We start from the raw sequence: 12,392 nt of genomic DNA, 5'->3' as shown, positions 1-12,392 counted from the left end.
GATTACAGCTGATACAAGGTGTGAAGGAACAAGGGGTGGCTGTGGGCATGCACTTGCTGCCGCTGCCAGTGTTTATCTGCATGGCAGCAGGGCATTTGGGCGTTGCCAGGAAGGCGTTTTTATGTAGATTCCTCCTCTTTCAGCACTGCATTGTGGTGCAAGCAAAAGAAGCAAATCCTGTCTGGCTTCCTCTCCGGCCTTTATTCACCTCCCGTGTAGCTGTGAGTGTGTGAGCCTGCAGGGCCCCATGGAATTGCCTAGAAGTAGGCTGAATCGCTGCAAGGGCTGAACAGCAGTATCGGGCAGGCTCGGGCAACGCGCGGCCCGTTCGGGTTATCGCTTCTCGGCCTTTTGGCTAAGATCAAGTGTAGTATCTGTTCTTATCAGTTTAATATCTGATACGTCCCCTATCTGGGGACCATATATTAAATGGATTTTTAGAACAGGGAGATGGAAATAGAGCTTGCTCTGTCCACTCCACGCATTGACCTGGTATTGCAGTATTTCCAGGACCGGTGCACCCTTTCCTTATGTGTTGACTAAAAGCAGATTCCAAAAGTGTTTTTTGTCTTTGCTATTGTTTCTGTCTTTCTGAAGGGATCTCCCCTTTTAATCCCATTATTTCAACACCTGTTGGACAATGCATGAGTGATAATGAGCTCATTGATTAAATGCAATTAATGAATAGATTGCCACCTCTTGTTGTGTGTCGTCTGTGTTTCTGTGTTTCCGGCATTTCACATTGGAACACCTCATTCACCTTCCTTGTCTTCTCTCCGCCCTCCCTTTTAGGTAAGTTAAAGAGCTGCACCTGAGCCAGCCACTGATTGATTGATTGATTGATTGATTGATTGATGCAGCACAACAGTCAAATAGTGGAGTGGAGTAGGGGAACAGCAAACAGCCAATAAAGCAGCCCGCCCGCTCGCCTGCCCGCCACAATGGATCTACCTGTGTACACTAGATGGATGTGATGGAATGTACTGTCGTCCCTACATTTCAAGAAGAAGTAAGAATTGCAGTTGCAACAAAGCCTTGCTTGCCTACAAAGAGAGCAGCAATTTGGATTTGTTACTATCTTACCTAGAAGAATAACAAACTGTGCAAGGATGGAGGTTGTAGGAGCAAGGAGAAGTTGTCTGTAAAGTTGGTGGATGCCTATTTTCCATTTTGCAGTCCCTTGTCTCCCTCTTGTGGCCTCCTGGAGGCAACTAGCTGTGCAAAAAAAAGACAGCCTGGCGGCCGGCTGTTGCAGTGTTGCCCTCTCAGGCAACACTGAGTGACTGACTGAGCCTCACCGTCTTATATAAAGTTCAGACGGAACTTTGCACGTGTCATAGTGGAGCCCTCAGGATTCCAGAGCCAGCTTTCTGACATCATAATGGGGCCTCAGAGATAAAAGCCTGGGCCCAGGCAGTGTTGGTCAGTGCTGCTCAGCAGGCAGCACTGGACTGGACTGGATTACAGCTGATACAAGGTGTGAAGGAACAAGGGGTGGCTGTGGGCATGCACTTGCTGCCGCTGCCAGTGTTTATCTGCATGGCAGCAGGGCATTTGGGCGTTGCCAGGAAGGCGTTTTTATGTAGATTCCTCCTCTTTCAGCACTGCATTGTGGTGCAAGCAAAAGAAGCAAATCCTGTCTGGCTTCCTCTCCGGCCTTTATTCACCTCCCGTGTAGCTGTGAGTGTGTGAGCCTGCAGGGCCCCATGGAATTGCCTAGAAGTAGGCTGAATCGCTGCAAGGGCTGAACAGCAGTATCGGGCAGGCTCGGGCAACGCGCGGCCCGTTCGGGTTATCGCTTCTCGGCCTTTTGGCTAAGATCAAGTGTAGTATCTGTTCTTATCAGTTTAATATCTGATACGTCCCCTATCTGGGGACCATATATTAAATGGATTTTTAGAACAGGGAGATGGAAATAGAGCTTGCTCTGTCCACTCCACGCATTGACCTGGTATTGCAGTATTTCCAGGACCGGTGCACCCTTTCCTTATGTGTTGACTAAAAGCAGATTCCAAAAGTGTTTTTTGTCTTTGCTATTGTTTCTGTCTTTCTGAAGGGATCTCCCCTTTTAATCCCATTATTTCAACACCTGTTGGACAATGCATGAGTGATAATGAGCTCATTGATTAAATGCAATTAATGAATAGATTGCCACCTCTTGTTGTGTGTCGTCTGTGTTTCTGTGTTTCCGGCATTTCACATTGGAACACCTCATTCACCTTCCTTGTCTTCTCTCCGCCCTCCCTTTTAGGTAAGTTAAAGAGCTGCACCTGAGCCAGCCACTGATTGATTGATTGATTGATTGATTGATTGATTGATTGATTGATTGATGCAGCACAACAGTCAAATAGTGGAGTGGAGTAGGGGAACAGCAAACAGCCAATAAAGCAGCCCGCCCGCTCGCCTGCCCGCCACAATGGACCTACCTGTGTACACTAGATGGATGTGATGGAATGTACTGTCGTCCCTACATTTCAAGAAGAAGTAAGAATTGCAGTTGCAACAAAGCCTTGCTTGCCTACAAAGAGAGCAGCAATTTGGATTTGTTACTATGTTACCTAGAAGAATAACAAACTGTGCAAGGATGGAGGTTGTAGGAGCAAGGAGAAGTTGTCTGTAAAGTTGGTGGATGCCTATTTTCCATTTTGCAGTCCCTTGTCTCCCTCTTGTGGCCTCCTGGAGGCAACTAGCTGTGCAAAAAAAAGACAGCCTGGCGGCCGGCTGTTGCAGTGTTGCCCTCTCAGGCAACACTGAGTGACTGACTGAGCCTCACCGTCTTATATAAAGTTCAGACGGAACTTTGCACGTGTCATAGTGGAGCCCTCAGGATTCCAGAGCCAGCTTTCTGACATCATAATGGGGCCTCAGAGATAAAAGCCTGGGCCCAGGCAGTGTTGGTCAGTGCTGCTCAGCAGGCAGCACTGGACTGGACTGGATTACAGCTGATACAAGGTGTGAAGGAACAAGGGGTGGCTGTGGGCATGCACTTGCTGCCGCTGCCAGTGTTTATCTGCATGGCAGCAGGGCATTTGGGCGTTGCCAGGAAGGCGTTTTTATGTAGATTCCTCCTCTTTCAGCACTGCATTGTGGTGCAAGCAAAAGAAGCAAATCCTGTCTGGCTTCCTCTCCGGCCTTTATTCACCTCCCGTGTAGCTGTGAGTGTGTGAGCCTGCAGGGCCCCATGGAATTGCCTAGAAGTAGGCTGAATCGCTGCAAGGGCTGAACAGCAGTATCGGGCAGGCTCGGGCAACGCGCGGCCCGTTCGGGTTATCGCTTCTCGGCCTTTTGGCTAAGATCAAGTGTAGTATCTGTTCTTATCAGTTTAATATCTGATACGTCCCCTATCTGGGGACCATATATTAAATGGATTTTTAGAACAGGGAGATGGAAATAGAGCTTGCTCTGTCCACTCCACGCATTGACCTGGTATTGCAGTATTTCCAGGACCGGTGCACCCTTTCCTTATGTGTTGACTAAAAGCAGATGCCAAAAGTGTTTTTTGTCTTTGCTATTGTTTCTGTCTTTCTGAAGGGATCTCCCCTTTTAATCCCATTATTTCAACACCTGTTGGACAATGCATGAGTGATAATGAGCTCATTGATTAAATGCAATTAATGAATAGATTGCCACCTCTTGTTGTGTGTCGTCTGTGTTTCTGTGTTTCCGGCATTTCACATTGGAACACCTCATTCACCTTCCTTGTCTTCTCTCCGCCCTCCCTTTTAGGTAAGTTAAAGAGCTGCACCTGAGCCAGCCACTGATTGATTGATTGATTGATTGATTGATTGATTGATTGATTGATTGATTGATTGATTGATGCAGCACAACAGTCAAATAGTGGAGTGGAGTAGGGGAACAGCAAACAGCCAATAAAGCAGCCCGCCCGCTCGCCTGCCCGCCACAATGGACCTACCTGTGTACACTAGATGGATGTGATGGAATGTACTGTCGTCCCTACATTTCAAGAAGAAGTAAGAATTGCAGTTGCAACAAAGCCTTGCTTGCCTACAAAGAGAGCAGCAATTTGGATTTGTTACTATGTTACCTAGAAGAATAACAAACTGTGCAAGGATGGAGGTTGTAGGAGCAAGGAGAAGTTGTCTGTAAAGTTGGTGGATGCCTATTTTCCATTTTGCAGTCCCTTGTCTCCCTCTTGTGGCCTCCTGGAGGCAACTAGCTGTGCAAAAAAAAGACAGCCTGGCGGCCGGCTGTTGCAGTGTTGCCCTCTCAGGCAACACTGAGTGACTGACTGAGCCTCACCGTCTTATATAAAGTTCAGACGGAACTTTGCACGTGTCATAGTGGAGCCCTCAGGATTCCAGAGCCAGCTTTCTGACATCATAATGGGGCCTCAGAGATAAAAGCCTGGGCCCAGGCAGTGTTGGTCAGTGCTGCTCAGCAGGCAGCACTGGACTGGACTGGATTACAGCTGATACAAGGTGTGAAGGAACAAGGGGTGGCTGTGGGCATGCACTTGCTGCCGCTGCCAGTGTTTATCTGCATGGCAGCAGGGCATTTGGGCGTTGCCAGGAAGGCGTTTTTATGTAGATTCCTCCTCTTTCAGCACTGCATTGTGGTGCAAGCAAAAGAAGCAAATCCTGTCTGGCTTCCTCTCCGGCCTTTATTCACCTCCCGTGTAGCTGTGAGTGTGTGAGCCTGCAGGGCCCCATGGAATTGCCTAGAAGTAGGCTGAATCGCTGCAAGGGCTGAACAGCAGTATCGGGCAGGCTCGGGCAACGCGCGGCCCGTTCGGGTTATCGCTTCTCGGCCTTTTGGCTAAGATCAAGTGTAGTATCTGTTCTTATCAGTTTAATATCTGATACGTCCCCTATCTGGGGACCATATATTAAATGGATTTTTAGAACAGGGAGATGGAAATAGAGCTTGCTCTGTCCACTCCACGCATTGACCTGGTATTGCAGTATTTCCAGGACCGGTGCACCCTTTCCTTATGTGTTGACTAAAAGCAGATTCCAAAAGTGTTTTTTGTCTTTGCTATTGTTTCTGTCTTTCTGAAGGGATCTCCCCTTTTAATCCCATTATTTCAACACCTGTTGGACAATGCATGAGTGATAATGAGCTCATTGATTAAATGCAATTAATGAATAGATTGCCACCTCTTGTTGTGTGTCGTCTGTGTTTCTGTGTTTCCGGCATTTCACATTGGAACACCTCATTCACCTTCCTTGTCTTCTCTCCGCCCTCCCTTTTAGGTAAGTTAAAGAGCTGCACCTGAGCCAGCCACTGATTGATTGATTGATTGATTGATTGATTGATTGATTGATTGATTGATTGATTGATGCAGCACAACAGTCAAATAGTGGAGTGGAGTAGGGGAACAGCAAACAGCCAATAAAGCAGCCCGCCCGCTCGCCTGCCCGCCACAATGGACCTACCTGTGTACACTAGATGGATGTGATGGAATGTACTGTCGTCCCTACATTTCAAGAAGAAGTAAGAATTGCAGTTGCAACAAAGCCTTGCTTGCCTACAAAGAGAGCAGCAATTTGGATTTGTTACTATGTTACCTAGAAGAATAACAAACTGTGCAAGGATGGAGGTTGTAGGAGCAAGGAGAAGTTGTCTGTAAAGTTGGTGGATGCCTATTTTCCATTTTGCAGTCCCTTGTCTCCCTCTTGTGGCCTCCTGGAGGCAACTAGCTGTGCAAAAAAAAGACAGCCTGGCGGCCGGCTGTTGCAGTGTTGCCCTCTCAGGCAACACTGAGTGACTGACTGAGCCTCACCGTCTTATATAAAGTTCAGACGGAACTTTGCACGTGTCATAGTGGAGCCCTCAGGATTCCAGAGCCAGCTTTCTGACATCATAATGGGGCCTCAGAGATAAAAGCCTGGGCCCAGGCAGTGTTGGTCAGTGCTGCTCAGCAGGCAGCACTGGACTGGACTGGATTACAGCTGATACAAGGTGTGAAGGAACAAGGGGTGGCTGTGGGCATGCACTTGCTGCCGCTGCCAGTGTTTATCTGCATGGCAGCAGGGCATTTGGGCGTTGCCAGGAAGGCGTTTTTATGTAGATTCCTCCTCTTTCAGCACTGCATTGTGGTGCAAGCAAAAGAAGCAAATCCTGTCTGGCTTCCTCTCCGGCCTTTATTCACCTCCCGTGTAGCTGTGAGTGTGTGAGCCTGCAGGGCCCCATGGAATTGCCTAGAAGTAGGCTGAATCGCTGCAAGGGCTGAACAGCAGTATCGGGCAGGCTCGGGCAACGCGCGGCCCGTTCGGGTTATCGCTTCTCGGCCTTTTGGCTAAGATCAAGTGTAGTATCTGTTCTTATCAGTTTAATATCTGATACGTCCCCTATCTGGGGACCATATATTAAATGGATTTTTAGAACAGGGAGATGGAAATAGAGCTTGCTCTGTCCACTCCACGCATTGACCTGGTATTGCAGTATTTCCAGGACCGGTGCACCCTTTCCTTATGTGTTGACTAAAAGCAGATTCCAAAAGTGTTTTTTGTCTTTGCTATTGTTTCTGTCTTTCTGAAGGGATCTCCCCTTTTAATCCCATTATTTCAACACCTGTTGGACAATGCATGAGTGATAATGAGCTCATTGATTAAATGCAATTAATGAATAGATTGCCACCTCTTGTTGTGTGTCGTCTGTGTTTCTGTGTTTCCGGCATTTCACATTGGAACACCTCATTCACCTTCCTTGTCTTCTCTCCGCCCTCCCTTTTAGGTAAGTTAAAGAGCTGCACCTGAGCCAGCCACTGATTGATTGATTGATTGATTGATTGATTGATTGATTGATTGATTGATTGATTGATGCAGCACAACAGTCAAATAGTGGAGTGGAGTAGGGGAACAGCAAACAGCCAATAAAGCAGCCCGCCCGCTCGCCTGCCCGCCACAATGGACCTACCTGTGTACACTAGATGGATGTGATGGAATGTACTGTCGTCCCTACATTTCAAGAAGAAGTAAGAATTGCAGTTGCAACAAAGCCTTGCTTGCCTACAAAGAGAGCAGCAATTTGGATTTGTTACTATGTTACCTAGAAGAATAACAAACTGTGCAAGGATGGAGGTTGTAGGAGCAAGGAGAAGTTGTCTGTAAAGTTGGTGGATGCCTATTTTCCATTTTGCAGTCCCTTGTCTCCCTCTTGTGGCCTCCTGGAGGCAACTAGCTGTGCAAAAAAAAGACAGCCTGGCGGCCGGCTGTTGCAGTGTTGCCCTCTCAGGCAACACTGAGTGACTGACTGAGCCTCACCGTCTTATATAAAGTTCAGACGGAACTTTGCACGTGTCATAGTGGAGCCCTCAGGATTCCAGAGCCAGCTTTCTGACATCATAATGGGGCCTCAGAGATAAAAGCCTGGGCCCAGGCAGTGTTGGTCAGTGCTGCTCAGCAGGCAGCACTGGACTGGACTGGATTACAGCTGATACAAGGTGTGAAGGAACAAGGGGTGGCTGTGGGCATGCACTTGCTGCCGCTGCCAGTGTTTATCTGCATGGCAGCAGGGCATTTGGGCGTTGCCAGGAAGGCGTTTTTATGTAGATTCCTCCTCTTTCAGCACTGCATTGTGGTGCAAGCAAAAGAAGCAAATCCTGTCTGGCTTCCTCTCCGGCCTTTATTCACCTCCCGTGTAGCTGTGAGTGTGTGAGCCTGCAGGGCCCCATGGAATTGCCTAGAAGTAGGCTGAATCGCTGCAAGGGCTGAACAGCAGTATCGGGCAGGCTCGGGCAACGCGCGGCCCGTTCGGGTTATCGCTTCTCGGCCTTTTGGCTAAGATCAAGTGTAGTATCTGTTCTTATCAGTTTAATATCTGATACGTCCCCTATCTGGGGACCATATATTAAATGGATTTTTAGAACAGGGAGATGGAAATAGAGCTTGCTCTGTCCACTCCACGCATTGACCTGGTATTGCAGTATTTCCAGGACCGGTGCACCCTTTCCTTATGTGTTGACTAAAAGCAGATTCCAAAAGTGTTTTTTGTCTTTGCTATTGTTTCTGTCTTTCTGAAGGGATCTCCCCTTTTAATCCCATTATTTCAACACCTGTTGGACAATGCATGAGTGATAATGAGCTCATTGATTAAATGCAATTAATGAATAGATTGCCACCTCTTGTTGTGTGTCGTCTGTGTTTCTGTGTTTCCGGCATTTCACATTGGAACACCTCATTCACCTTCCTTGTCTTCTCTCCGCCCTCCCTTTTAGGTAAGTTAAAGAGCTGCACCTGAGCCAGCCACTGATTGATTGATTGATTGATTGATTGATTGATTGATTGATGCAGCACAACAGTCAAATAGTGGAGTGGAGTAGGGGAACAGCAAACAGCCAATAAAGCAGCCCGCCCGCTCGCCTGCCCGCCACAATGGACCTACCTGTGTACACTAGATGGATGTGATGGAATGTACTGTCGTCCCTACATTTCAAGAAGAAGTAAGAATTGCAGTTGCAACAAAGCCTTGCTTGCCTACAAAGAGAGCAGCAATTTGGATTTGTTACTATGTTACCTAGAAGAATAACAAACTGTGCAAGGATGGAGGTTGTAGGAGCAAGGAGAAGTTGTCTGTAAAGTTGGTGGATGCCTATTTTCCATTTTGCAGTCCCTTGTCTCCCTCTTGTGGCCTCCTGGAGGCAACTAGCTGTGCAAAAAAAAGACAGCCTGGCGGCCGGCTGTTGCAGTGTTGCCCTCTCAGGCAACACTGAGTGACTGACTGAGCCTCACCGTCTTATATAAAGTTCAGACGGAACTTTGCACGTGTCATAGTGGAGCCCTCAGGATTCCAGAGCCAGCTTTCTGACATCATAATGGGGCCTCAGAGATAAAAGCCTGGGCCCAGGCAGTGTTGGTCAGTGCTGCTCAGCAGGCAGCACTGGACTGGACTGGATTACAGCTGATACAAGGTGTGAAGGAACAAGGGGTGGCTGTGGGCATGCACTTGCTGCCGCTGCCAGTGTTTATCTGCATGGCAGCAGGGCATTTGGGCGTTGCCAGGAAGGCGTTTTTATGTAGATTCCTCCTCTTTCAGCACTGCATTGTGGTGCAAGCAAAAGAAGCAAATCCTGTCTGGCTTCCTCTCCGGCCTTTATTCACCTCCCGTGTAGCTGTGAGTGTGTGAGCCTGCAGGGCCCCATGGAATTGCCTAAAAGTAGTCTGAATCGCTGCAAGGGCTGAACAGCAGTATCGGGCAGGCTCGGGCAACGCGCGGCCCGTTCGGGTTATCGCTTCTCGGCCTTTTGGCTAAGATCAAGTGTAGTATCTGTTCTTATCAGTTTAATATCTGATACGTCCCCTATCTGGGGACCATATATTAAATGGATTTTTAGAACAGGGAGATGGAAATAGAGCTTGCTCTGTCCACTCCACGCATTGACCTGGTATTGCAGTATTTCCAGGACCGGTGCACCCTTTCCTTATGTGTTGACTAAAAGCAGATTCCAAAAGTGTTTTTTGTCTTTGCTATTGTTTCTGTCTTTCTGAAGGGATCTCCCCTTTTAATCCCATTATTTCAACACCTGTTGGACAATGCATGAGTGATAATGAGCTCATTGATTAAATGCAATTAATGAATAGATTGCCACCTCTTGTTGTGTGTCGTCTGTGTTTCTGTGTTTCCGGCATTTCACATTGGAACACCTCATTCACCTTCCTTGTCTTCTCTCCGCCCTCCCTTTTAGGTAAGTTAAAGAGCTGCACCTGAGCCAGCCACTGATTGATTGATTGATTGATTGATTGATTGATTGATTGATTGATTGATGCAGCACAACAGTCAAATAGTGGAGTGGAGTAGGGGAACAGCAAACAGCCAATAAAGCAGCCCGCCCGCTCGCCTGCCCGCCACAATGGACCTACCTGTGTACACTAGATGGATGTGATGGAATGTACTGTTGTCCCTACATTTCAAGAAGAAGTAAGAATTGCAGTTGCAACAAAGCCTTGCTTGCCTACAAAGAGAGCAGCAATTTGGATTTGTTACTATGTTACCTAGAAGAATAACAAACTGTGCAAGGATGGAGGTTGTAGGAGCAAGGAGAAGTTGTCTGTAAAGTTGGTGGATGCCTATTTTCCATTTTGCAGTCCCTTGTCTCCCTCTTGTGGCCTCCTGGAGGCAACTAGCTGTGCAAAAAAAAGACAGCCTGGCGGCCGGCTGTTGCAGTGTTGCCCTCTCAGGCAACACTGAGTGACTGACTGAGCCTCACCGTCTTATATAAAGTTCAGACGGAACTTTGCACGTGTCATAGTGGAGCCCTCAGGATTCCAGAGCCAGCTTTCTGACATCATAATGGGGCCTCAGAGATAAAAGCCTGGGCCCAGGCAGTGTTGGTCAGTGCTGCTCAGCAGGCAGCACTGGACTGGACTGGATTACAGCTGATACAAGGTGTGAAGGAACAAGGGGTGGCTGTGGGCATGCACTTGCTGCCGCTGCCAGTGTTTATCTGCATGGCAGCAGGGCATTTGGGCGTTGCCAGGAAGGCGTTTTTATGTAGATTCCTCCTCTTTCAGCACTGCATTGTGGTGCAAGCAAAAGAAGCAAATCCTGTCTGGCTTCCTCTCCGGCCTTTATTCACCTCCCGTGTAGCTGTGAGTGTGTGAGCCTGCAGGGCCCCATGGAATTGCCTAGAAGTAGGCTGAATCGCTGCAAGGGCTGAACAGCAGTATCGGGCAGGCTCGGGCAACGCGCGGCCCGTTCGGGTTATCGCTTCTCGGCCTTTTGGCTAAGATCAAGTGTAGTATCTGTTCTTATCAGTTTAATATCTGATACGTCCCCTATCTGGGGACCATATATTAAATGGATTTTTAGAACAGGGAGATGGAAATAGAGCTTGCTCTGTCCACTCCACGCATTGACCTGGTATTGCAGTATTTCCAGGACCGGTGCACCCTTTCCTTATGTGTTGACTAAAAGCAGATTCCAAAAGTGTTTTTTGTCTTTGCTATTGTTTCTGTCTTTCTGAAGGGATCTCCCCTTTTAATCCCATTATTTCAACACCTGTTGGACAATGCATGAGTGATAATGAGCTCATTGATTAAATGCAATTAATGAATAGATTGCCACCTCTTGTTGTGTGTCGTCTGTGTTTCTGTGTTTCCGGCATTTCACATTGGAACACCTCATTCACCTTCCTTGTCTTCTCTCCGCCCTCCCTTTTAGGTAAGTTAAAGAGCTGCACCTGAGCCAGCCACTGATTGATTGATTGATTGATTGATTGATTGATTGATTGATTGATTGATTGATTGATTGATGCAGCACAACAGTCAAATAGTGGAGTGGAGTAGGGGAACAGCAAACAGCCAATAAAGCAGCCCGCCCGCTCGCCTGCCCGCCACAATGGACCTACCTGTGTACACTAGATGGATGTGATGGAATGTACTGTCGTCCCTACATTTCAAGAAGAAGTAAGAATTGCAGTTGCAACAAAGCCTTGCTTGCCTACAAAGAGAGCAGCAATTTGGATTTGTTACTATGTTACCTAGAAGAATAACAAACTGTGCAAGGATGGAGGTTGTAGGAGCAAGGAGAAGTTGTCTGTAAAGTTGGTGGATGCCTATTTTCCATTTTGCAGTCCCTTGTCTCCCTCTTGTGGCCTCCTGGAGGCAACTAGCTGTGCAAAAAAAAGACAGCCTGGCGGCCGGCTGTTGCAGTGTTGCCCTCTCAGGCAACACTGAGTGACTGACTGAGCCTCACCGTCTTATATAAAGTTCAGACGGAACTTTGCACGTGTCATAGTGGAGCCCTCAGGATTCCAGAGCCAGCTTTCTGACATCATAATGGGGCCTCAGAGATAAAAGCCTGGGCCCAGGCAGTGTTGGTCAGTGCTGCTCAGCAGGCAGCACTGGACTGGACTGGATTACAGCTGATACAAGGTGTGAAGGAACAAGGGGTGGCTGTGGGCATGCACTTGCTGCCGCTGCCAGTGTTTATCTGCATGGCAGCAGGGCATTTGGGCGTTGCCAGGAAGGCGTTTTTATGTAGATTCCTCCTCTTTCAGCACTGCATTGTGGTGCAAGCAAAAGAAGCAAATCCTGTCTGGCTTCCTCTCCGGCCTTTATTCACCTCCCGTGTAGCTGTGAGTGTGTGAGCCTGCAGGGCCCCATGGAATTGCCTAGAAGTAGGCTGAATCGCTGCAAGGGCTGAACAGCAGTATCGGGCAGGCTCGGGCAACGCGCGGCCCGTTCGGGTTATCGCTTCTCGGCCTTTTGGCTAAGATCAAGTGTAGTATCTGTTCTTATCAGTTTAATATCTGATACGTCCCCTATCTGGGGACCATATATTAAATGGATTTTTAGAACAGGGAGATGGAAATAGAGCTTGCTCTGTCCACTCCACGCATTGACCTGGTATTGCAGTATTTCCAGGACCGGTGCACCCTTTCCTTATGTGTTGACTAAAAGCAGATTCCAAAAGTGTTTTTTGTCTTTGCT

At 47.9% G+C, this 12,392-nt stretch overlaps 9 non-coding genes across 9 annotated transcripts; all 9 read left to right on the top strand.

Moving 5' to 3' along the window:
• The first annotated feature begins 335 nt into the window (after nucleotides 1-335).
• On the top strand, nucleotides 336-526 carry LOC142699250 (U2 spliceosomal RNA). The gene has a single exon (XR_012866121.1). It is a non-coding gene; the product is annotated as a U2 spliceosomal RNA (small nuclear RNA).
• Nucleotides 527-1,794: 1,268 nt separating this feature from the next.
• On the top strand, nucleotides 1,795-1,985 carry LOC142699249 (U2 spliceosomal RNA). Its single transcript, XR_012866120.1, has one exon. It is a non-coding gene; the product is annotated as a U2 spliceosomal RNA (small nuclear RNA).
• Nucleotides 1,986-3,269: 1,284 nt separating this feature from the next.
• LOC142699248 (U2 spliceosomal RNA) lies at nucleotides 3,270-3,460 on the top strand. Its single transcript, XR_012866119.1, has one exon. It is a non-coding gene; the product is annotated as a U2 spliceosomal RNA (small nuclear RNA).
• Nucleotides 3,461-4,756: 1,296 nt separating this feature from the next.
• Nucleotides 4,757-4,947, top strand: LOC142699247 (U2 spliceosomal RNA). Its single transcript, XR_012866118.1, has one exon. It is a non-coding gene; the product is annotated as a U2 spliceosomal RNA (small nuclear RNA).
• A 1,292-nt stretch (nucleotides 4,948-6,239) lies between these two features.
• On the top strand, nucleotides 6,240-6,430 carry LOC142699246 (U2 spliceosomal RNA). Its single transcript, XR_012866117.1, has one exon. It is a non-coding gene; the product is annotated as a U2 spliceosomal RNA (small nuclear RNA).
• Nucleotides 6,431-7,722: 1,292 nt separating this feature from the next.
• On the top strand, nucleotides 7,723-7,913 carry LOC142699245 (U2 spliceosomal RNA). Its single transcript, XR_012866116.1, has one exon. It is a non-coding gene; the product is annotated as a U2 spliceosomal RNA (small nuclear RNA).
• Nucleotides 7,914-9,189: 1,276 nt separating this feature from the next.
• Nucleotides 9,190-9,380, top strand: LOC142699243 (U2 spliceosomal RNA). Its single transcript, XR_012866115.1, has one exon. It is a non-coding gene; the product is annotated as a U2 spliceosomal RNA (small nuclear RNA).
• Nucleotides 9,381-10,664: 1,284 nt separating this feature from the next.
• LOC142699241 (U2 spliceosomal RNA) lies at nucleotides 10,665-10,855 on the top strand. The gene has a single exon (XR_012866113.1). It is a non-coding gene; the product is annotated as a U2 spliceosomal RNA (small nuclear RNA).
• Nucleotides 10,856-12,151: 1,296 nt separating this feature from the next.
• On the top strand, nucleotides 12,152-12,342 carry LOC142699240 (U2 spliceosomal RNA). Its single transcript, XR_012866112.1, has one exon. It is a non-coding gene; the product is annotated as a U2 spliceosomal RNA (small nuclear RNA).
• Nucleotides 12,343-12,392: the final 50 nt, after the last annotated feature.

The sequence above is a fragment of the Rhinoderma darwinii genome, unplaced genomic scaffold (assembly GCF_050947455.1).
Source record: "Rhinoderma darwinii isolate aRhiDar2 unplaced genomic scaffold, aRhiDar2.hap1 Scaffold_1522, whole genome shotgun sequence".
NCBI classification, from domain to species: domain Eukaryota; kingdom Metazoa; phylum Chordata; class Amphibia; order Anura; family Rhinodermatidae; genus Rhinoderma; species Rhinoderma darwinii.
The sequence above is the reverse complement of the archived record's forward strand: the minus strand, read 5'-3'. Positions and strand labels throughout refer to the sequence as shown.